The following is a 9,904-nucleotide window of genomic DNA, read 5'->3' on the forward strand; positions in this document are numbered from 1 at the left end:
TACATAAGCATGCACCTCGCCAACATTTATTCTATTCTATGCAATTCAATCCTATTCTCTATATATATTTTCAACTACTCTTACCTATAATCTAGATTTTCTTTCTGACAAATAACTTTAATAGAATCTTAGAAACTATGTAAAATGAGAGGGATATCGAGCTGTGATAAAAGTTGTTTTAATCAAAGGGAGATTATCCAGAATTGTTTCTTTCCATCTGTATTATTAACCTGTGAATTTGCTAAATGTCTGTACATGAGCAAGAAATCTAGTTTTGGTCAAATGATTAACTATTATTAAGTCAAAATTGTGTATTTGAGAAGGGGGAGAGATATTAAAAATAATATTCAAGAACAATGGTTATTACTACAATCTTTCTAATTTATGGCAAATCAGATTATATTTTGGCCAAAGTTTTGCTTAATAGATTTTATAAAATATTTCTTTCTTTACTTGTTTTTGTGTTCTATTTAAGAGAGAGCATATTGTTTTTATCCAAGATCTCATTGTATAAAGAAGTCAACAACTAACCATTAGTCAAGAAATCAAGGCAGCAAAGTAAACACAAACTTCTATTTTTAGTCACTAGGAGCTCATCCAAAATGTAGACAGAAATAAACATGTAATTTAAACATACTGATGTTACAGTCACAAAACAAATTAAATATTCTGGAAGGGATTGACCATCTCTCAGTGTGTGTGATCATTTTTAGTAGAGATACAAATATTGTTCTGTATTGGCTGCAGAAAGAGAAACATGTGTTAGTAAAATAATAACAGCTTTTCATTTCTCCTTGGGAGAGAAGACTCTTAAGTGACTTCTCCCTGTTACTTTGGGTAATAAATGAACCCTGGAATGCTAGGAGGGAGAATGTAGCACAACATGTTAAGGAAATGTGGATGGGCACTGATGTTCCATCAGATGAACTAAAAATAGCTCCATGCTGGGAATTCCTTTTTTATCAGACAACACGGGGGCCAGTTTCTCATCCTATGAACACCGGTGGACTCTGTGGGAAACAGCCTGCCCTTTTTCATTTTTAAAGCCAATATTGTGTCTTATCTGGAAATCTGAACAAAAAGTTCTGCTAAGTTAAGTGATAGGCAGCCGCTTCTCTACTTGAAATAGAGAATATGGCTGTGATAATTATGATCTAACATACTTTGAAGAAAACCAAACAGTCACACAGGAAAAGTTTATTTATACTCTCCTGGAGGAAAGAGGAAATAATTTCAAAACTTAAATATTTTGCGTGAGAAACTAGTCACACATCTTATCACAGGTGATCTAGTGAGAATCTTCGCTATTTCATGCACAGAGAAGATTACCATCATGACGTAGGTTAAAAGAAAACCAGGAGTGTTTTGTGATAAACTAAGATGAAATCTGATAAAACCTGATTTTATCTGACAAAATGTCTAGGGCAGGAAACTGGCTGCCTTATCAATCCTAAATGATAAAATAATGGTTCTCAAGTTGTAGACCATAGAAGTAAGCAAAAATATTTTGCATGTAAGATTCCTAGACTTAGTCCCAATGCAGGCCTGTTGTGACTGATAGATTTATCAGTGATGAAATTAGATACACTAGAATTTCTTCCCATTAGTAACATTTGCAGTCATCCAGAATGGACTTTCTGAGTGCAACATTTCCACCTCCTGGGAGAAGGCAATGGCACCCCACTCCAGTACTCTTGCCTTGAAAATCCCATGGACGGAGGAGCCTGGTAGGCTGCTGTCCGTGGGGTCGCTAGAAGTCGGACACGACTGAGCAACTTCACTTTCACATTTCATTTTCATACCTTGGAGAAGGAAATGGCAACCCACTCCTGTGTTCTTGCCTGGAGAATCCCAGGGACGGGGGAGCCTGGTGGGCTGCCATCTATGGGGTTGGACAGAGTTGGACACGACTGAAGCGACTTAGCAGCAGCAGCAGTGTGATAGCATCCACTTTCCAAATGATAGTACAAAACACAGAAACTTATATGCTCCCTTACAGGGAATGGTTTTAATCCTGAAATATAGCTTATAATAATAGTCTAAGAGATTTACTAAATTTGGTTTCCAAATTGAAAAAGAAATTTACCATTCATTATTATTTAATGAAACTTTCAGAAACTAGTAATACAATTATTCTTCATTGTGGTCAATATTTATTTTAAAAATACTAGAAACTGAAGAAATGGACTTCCCTGGTAGCTCAGGAGGTAAAGTGTCTGTCTACAATGTAGGAGACGCAGGTTCGATCAGAAACTGAAGAATAGTAACAATGACATGTAAGCTCATCTTATACCACTATTCATTATGTATTATATTCTAGATTTTTCCTAGAATTCTAGGATTTTCCCTATTAGATTTTCCCTAGGATTTCCTATAATATTACATATTATATTCTAGGATTTTTCCTCAATATTTCCTATTATTAACTCAGCAAGCCATGGCAAACTAGGTACAATGAGTATTGTCATTTGACAGGTAAGGAAACCATGGTGACCTGTCCAAGATTATGGGAAGGGTTCTGTAGCAAAGTTAAGCTTTAGAACCAGAAACTTTGACTCTAGCATCTGTGTGCCTGACAATTGTGCTGGTTTGACTATGACTTTTTAAGAAGGTAATGAACTCCTCATTTTTTAGCTTGCTGATGAGATCTTTTATTTGCTGTAAAGCAGTAGTTGTCAATAGGGCTTCCCTGATAGCTCAGCTCATAAAGAATCTGCCTGCAATGTTGGGAGACCTGGGTTCAGTCCCTGGGTTGGAAAGATCCCCTGGAGAAGGGAACGGCTAGCCACTCCAGTATTCTGGCCTGGAGAATTCCACAAACTATACAGTCCATGGGGTCGCAAAGAGTTGGACAGGACTGAGCGACTTTCACTTTCAACAGCTGTCAACTGTCTTTTTGAAAATATTTCAGTTGCGTGCATATGCTGTGTTCCTATTCTTTTATTTTATGACTATTTGTGTTTTTTAATTGGATGTGATTTTTTAAATTGTATTTTCTTTTTTTTTTTAGCCATATCGCCTGGCTTGAGGGATCTTAGATCCCTGACCCAGGATCAAACCTGGGGCACTGGCACAGAGCGTGCCAAGTCCTAACCACTGGATTGCCAAAGAATTCCCTAAAAACTTGTATTTTTTAATCCAAAGAAAAAAAGGTTATGGAATTAACCATTGGGATCACAAATTAATATTTGCATTATTTTTGATTTTTTGTAACATGGTTATCTTACTTTCATAATAGAATTTTAAAAGTTGTAAACCCAGAATTTTGTGCTAAAGGATGAGAAGAAAACTCAATTCCTTTCCAGTTTCAGTTTCCACAAGTCTACTTTTTATACGACTTATGCCTGTGCTAATCAGAATTTTTAAAGGAGTTTTGATTGATTACTTACAATTTGCAAAGGGGACTCTTGAATTTTTCCTGTTCCCTTAAAGGATTTCTTGGTGGGGACAAACAGGAAAAAATATAGTCTGTGGAAACTTGCCTAGGCTTGATGATGAGGAGAGAGAGTTCTTAACTAGAACTATAACTGTGGTTTCTCCAAAAATGTAAGAACCTTCTGTCAACAATCACAGTGGGCAAGTATCTAGTTAGACCACCATGGAAGATAGATGTGGAGGGAAAACTTTAAGATTTGACTTTAGCAGTATTTTGGGTACTTTGTAATCATTAAATTGTGTACAATTCAGTCATCTAAATTAGAGAATAATCCAGTAAAAATTATACATGTTATTGTTGCTTTTTCTGTTTCATATTTGTGTGACAGAGAGGAGAAAAGAGAGAGGAATATTTTTGTGTTACATTATGAATGTAAAAGTGCTGCAAACAGACAAAATAGTTACAATAGTTTACCTGTTGAAAAGTTCCCTATTATTTTTTGGTGTTTGTTATTTAAATTCAGCAGACAAGAGCTTTAGTAAGTATATGAATAGACAATGTCCCTTAGGGCATAACATATGTGCTCAGTAGAGGATTTTTCTCTCTGAAGCTAATCCTCCACAACCGCAAAAAACAAATTTTCATGCATTCAATCCATTTGATAAATTTTAAATATCCCATTCCCTTATTCACCCATGACTGTTCCAAACTGTTGATATCAATTTTATTATCATGTCATGTGAAACAACATTTTAGGGAGAATAAATAACAAGATCTTTAAATGTACCTGTTTTGTCAGAGTCATGTGCACCCATTACTGGGAGGTTCTGCATATTTGCTTCTGAGTCTACTACTAGAAGTTTGGATCATGTAGCAAATGACGGAAGAGCGCACTGTCCACTGTGGCCTTGAACAGACCCATTCTATTCCTTGTAGTCGAGTATTCTCTAGGCTTCACAGGTGGCACTAGTGGTAAAGAATCCACCTGCCAAAAGATGTGAGTTTGATCCCTGGCTCGGGCAGATCCCCTGAAGTAGGAAATAGCAACCTACTCCAGAAATCTTGCCTGGAAAATTCCTTGGGCAGAGGAACCTGGCAGGCCAAAGTCCCTGGGGTTGCAGAGTCGGACATTCCTGAGCACACACTGTTATTAGAGCATTCTCCAGCCCGAAGGGATGGACTGGCATCCAGTCGACATCCATCTCTTCCTGTTCTGCCTTGTCAGGGTTTGCAATACACTAGTGGCTGCAGCCGAGGGTTGCTAATTTCATTCACGTGCACACCTGTCTCAGGCATACCATGGGAGTCTGATGGCTTTTTGAAATTCCAAAATGTACCACAGTTGCTACTAAGGGACGAGAGGACTCTTCATCAACTTAGCAAAAGTTTGATGAAAGGGTGAAAATAGGCATGTACAGTTATGGTAGCTTCTTTGGGGCATCCAGAGGCAAACCATAAAAATGAGAAAAGATAAGCCCTGTGGGGGAAGTACATGGGAAACTTACTTTGGGATATTTCACATCGATTTTAAGGGTTCGGACTTTTAAGTTTACTTTTCCAAGGCTATCATTATTCCCAAGCTCAAAACTGACACTGAGAAGCAGGATTTGGGGATATTTCTTCGGGAAATGTGTATTAAGCTCTTCTATGTGATAGGCATTGGAGTAAGGAAGATAGAAAGACACTCCTGTCTAGGAAAGTACAGTTTAGTGACTTGCCAGAAAATTAAACTGACTTAAGGAAAGCAAATCAAGGTTCTTGCTTAACAGTTGTGACAGTAATGTATGACCGAATGTAATAATCAATAAGAGATATAATTTTAGGTAATATTTCAAACCCAGCTAGAAGTACACTCGTTAGTACACTAACCCAGGATTGAAATGAAGCCAAATGCTAAGTAAAAAATCACTAACTTTTATTTTCTAATAAGCTAATATTTCAGGGTTATAACTTTCTGATATTACTCAACATTAATCCTTAAAAGCACATTTTGTCTGGGAGTTAGTACTAGGCATGAATGAAAGAATGTTTATAAAGGGAAAGATGAGAAATCAAAATGCATAGTATGATATATAATCATGTTCAGTTCAGTTCAGTCACTCAGTCGTGTCCGACTATTTGCAACCCATGGACTGCAACATGCCAGGTTTCCTTGTCCATCACCAACTCCCAGAGTTTACTCAAACTCAATGCCCATTGAGTCAGCGATGTCATCCAACCATTTCATCTTCTGTCTTCCCCTTCTCCTGCCTTCAATCTTTCCCAGCATCAGGGTCTTTTCCAATGAGTCAGCTTTTCGCATCAGGTGGCCAAAGTATTGAAGTTCCAGCTTCAACATCAGTCCTTCCAGTGACTATTCAGGACTGATTTCCTTTAGGATGGACTGGTTGGATCTCCTTGCAGTCCAAGGGACTCTCAAGAGTCTTCTCCAACACCACTGTTTGAAAGCATCAGTTATTCAGCACTCAGTTTTCTTTATAGTCCAACTCTCACATCCATACATGACTACTGGAAAAAGCATAGCCTTGACTAGATGAACCTTTGTTGGCAAAGTAATGTCTCTGCTTTTTAAGATACTGTCTAGGTTGGTCATAACTTTTCTTCCAAGAAGTAAATGTTTTTTTATTTCATGGTTGCAGTCACCATCTGCACTGATTTGGGAACCCCCAAAAATAAAGTCTGACACTGTTTCCACTGTTTCTCCATCTATTTGCCATGAAGTGATGGAACCATGTACATAAACACAATTTACAAATGTGTATATGAATGTATGTGAGCAATCATGAAGATGTTAGTGTGTCTAAAAAGATAATATTAGACAGATTCTTAGTATGATTACATTGATTCCTGCAACAGCTCATGGCAATACTATCTTGTATTTTAAAAAGTATTATTTATGAATACATAGTTTCTGATGTTCAGTTTAAAATTACTTTAAAAAATAATTTTAAAAAATTTTTAATTAAAAAAAATTACTTAAAAAAATACAACAAGACAGACTTATCTACACAGAGTTGACATTCCACACACATTCATAAAGTACCACAAGCCTGATTTCTGAAGTGAGTCAGTGTTTGGGAAGACGTCTCCTCACTGTCACACTGCCTGCGTGTGAGCACGGGGTGTGTGGGGAGGAGAGCGAGGCTACCCAAAGTACAGGTCACGCACACTCATTTCTGGGCCCAGCCACAAGTGACCCATTTGGGACACTCAGATCCAGTCAGCCTGCTGCCTCTATCTCTGCTGCCCTGCCTCCCCACCTAAATAGGAAGTGCCGGCAAAGTGCTGTTAAAGCACTTCTGGAAGTGGGTTGAGCCAGTGTCTGCCAAGCAACAGCTGTCAGCAGGTTGGTAGTATACCGGATTGGGATTTACGTAGATCATGTTGAAACTTCCCGTGAGCATCCGCAGCCAAGGGTCGGTTGTGCCCTGCAGCATGCAGAAGTCCCCTGGGAATGACCCCCAATGTGTGCTGGTGTGCCGGCTGTCACCATTTGGTCTCTAAGTGGCTTGTGGTCTGGTTTGCACACAGCACAAGGAGACTGAAGATTTGGGGGCTAGAAACAGCTTAGGATCACAAGGCAGGACCAGGGCAAAGGTAAGATCTCTGCATTCATCCCTTGGTTAATATTCACCACGATGAGAGACATCAGTCCCTCTTCTCAAACCACAGTTTCCATTGGCACCTGATTTGGTAACATTTGTCCCACACTTAGTATTTTACATTAAAATTGCTCAGCCCCATATAAAGGACTACTGAACAGAAAAAAAATTTCAAAATGATATAACTGATAAAGGGTTATATCCAATGCATGTGTAAACAGTTCATGCAACTCAACAGCAAAACATAAATAATCTGATTGAAAAATGGGCAGAACGCCTGAATAGACGTTTTTTCAAAGAAGACATTCAGCAGGCCAAAAGGCATGTGAAAAGATCCCCAACATTGTTAATCATCAGAGAAATCAAAACCACAATGAGATGTCACCTCACACCTGTCAGAATGGCTGCCATCAAAAAGACCCAAATAGAGGCTTCCCTGGTGGCTCAGTGGTAAAGAATCCACCTGACAATGCAGTAGACATGGGTTCAGTCCCTGATCTGGGAAGATCCCACATGCCGTGGAGCAATTAAGCCAGTATGCCACAGTTACTGAGCCTGTGCTCTAGAATCCAAGAGCCACAACTACCGAAGCCCCCGCAAGCCCTAGAGTCCATCATCTGCAACAAGAAAAGCCCGCATTGCAACCAGAGAGTAGCCCCTGCTCACCACACCTAGAAAAATAGCCCGTGCAGCAACAAAGACCCAGCATAGCCAAAATAAATGAATTTAAAGAAAATTTTTTTAAAGACTACAAATCACAAATATTAGTGAGGTTGTGGAGAAAAAAGAACGCTTGTACACTGTTGGGAATGTAAATTGGTACAGCCACTGTGAAAAAAAAAAACCAGTATGGAGTTTTTTCAAAAAACTAAAAATAGAAGTACCATATGACCCAGCAATTCCACTCTTGGGTATATAGCCAAAAAATAAAAACACTAATTTGAAAAGATACATGCACCCCAGTGTTCGCAGAAGCATTATTTACAATAGCCAAAATATGGAAGCAACCCAAGTGTTCGTCAACAGATGAATGGATAAAGAAGATATGGTATACATATATGATGGAATACTCCTCGGCCACAGAGAAGAATGAAATTCTGCTTTTTGTAAGAACGTGGATAGACTTTGAGGGTCAGACAAAGAAAACAAACATTGTATGATGTCACTTGTAGGTAGAATCTAAAAATATAAAACAAAATGAATATATAGTGAAACAGAAACAGACTGGTAGGTATGGAAAACAAACTAGTGATTAGCAGTCAGGAGAGGGTGAGGAGGGGCAGCCTAGGGGTATGGGATTAAAAGATGCAAACTCTGTACAAAATGGATGAGCAGCAAGGTTATGTTGTACAATACAGGGCATTATAGACATTACTTTGTAATAACTTTTAATGGAGTATAATTTTTAAAAATATTGAATCACTGTGCTGTACACTTGAAATTAATATAAGGTTTTAAGTCAACTATACTTCAATAAAAAATAAATTTATAAAAAGAATCCTTGATCGACAGGAAGATTCAGATATCATACTATGAGCTGAAGGAGAAAGCAGTCAGCCAGTCTCCTGAGGCTATGCTGCAAGATCTCAGTCCTAGGACTCTTTTATGTGGCCCCAAATGAAATTGAAGGGCCTCTGAGAACACAAATTACTTCTGCAGATCCACTACAATAACATCTCTCATTTGATTAGGCTTTATTTTAGTGCTAATTAAGAACAGCAACAATAATAATAGTAAACACTTATCTAGTGTTTTTTATGTGCCTGGCCCTTTCTAAGAGTTCTCATTTAATCCTCACAGAAACATAATAAGGTATGGTTTCTGATTTACCCATTCTACAGACAAGAAAACTGAGACATTGAGAGGCCAACTAATTTGGCCATACGTGGTAAATGTTGTGCCGGGATAGGTTCTCTTAACCATACGATTTGCTGATTCTTATTTATATTATAATTCTTAATGTGTTGGCTTATCTGCTTTATTTTCTCAATGCAGATTAGCTGAGGAACTAGAACAATAGTGTTGGGAGACAGATGGAGGTAGGTTTTCAAAGACAAGATGGAGAAGTCATACTGAAACAAAAGAGGCAGAAAAAAAGAAAAGCCAGAACTATATCACCACACTGGGTTCCCCTGGTGGCTCAGAGGGTAAAGCATCTGCTTGCATTGCGGGAGACCAGGGTTCGACCCCTGGGTGAGGAAGATCCCCTGGAGAAGGAAATGTCAACCCACTCCAGTACTCTTGCCTGGAAAATCCCATGGACAGAGAAGCCTGGTAGGCCACAGTCCATGGGGTCACTAGGAGTCAGACACGACTGAGTGACTGCACTTTGACTCACTTTGATATCACCACACAGTACCGTATACATGCTTGTTTTCTAAAATGATGCCATATTTGCTTGTTTTATACTAAGTGAAGTCAGCCTGTCAGAGAAAGATAAATATCATAAGATGTTGCTTATATGCATAATCTAAAAAAAAAGATAATACAAATGAACTTATATATAAAACAGACCCACAGACACAGAAAACAAATTTATTATTAGATCAGATCAGTTCAGTCACTCAGTCATGTCTGACTCTTTGCGACCCCATGAATCGCAGCACACCAGGCCTCCCTGTCCATCACCAACTCCCGGAGTTCACTCAGACTCACGTCCATCGAGTCAGTGATGCCATCCAGCCATTTCATCCTCTGTCGTCCCCTTCTCCTCCTGCCCTCAATCCCTCCCAGCATCAGAGTCTTTTCCAGTGAGTCAACTCTTCACATAATGTGGCCAAAGTACTGGAGTTTCAGCTTTAGCATCATTCCTTCCAAAGAAATCCCAGGGCTGATGTCCTTCAGAATGGACTGGTTGGATCTCCTTGCAGTCCAAGGAACTCTCAAGAGTCTTCTCCAACACCACAGTTCAAAAGCACCAATTCTT

This window comes from Bison bison, unplaced genomic scaffold, assembly GCF_000754665.1.
Source record: "Bison bison bison isolate TAMUID 2011002044 unplaced genomic scaffold, Bison_UMD1.0 scf7180017864354, whole genome shotgun sequence".
NCBI lineage: Eukaryota > Metazoa > Chordata > Mammalia > Artiodactyla > Bovidae > Bison > Bison bison.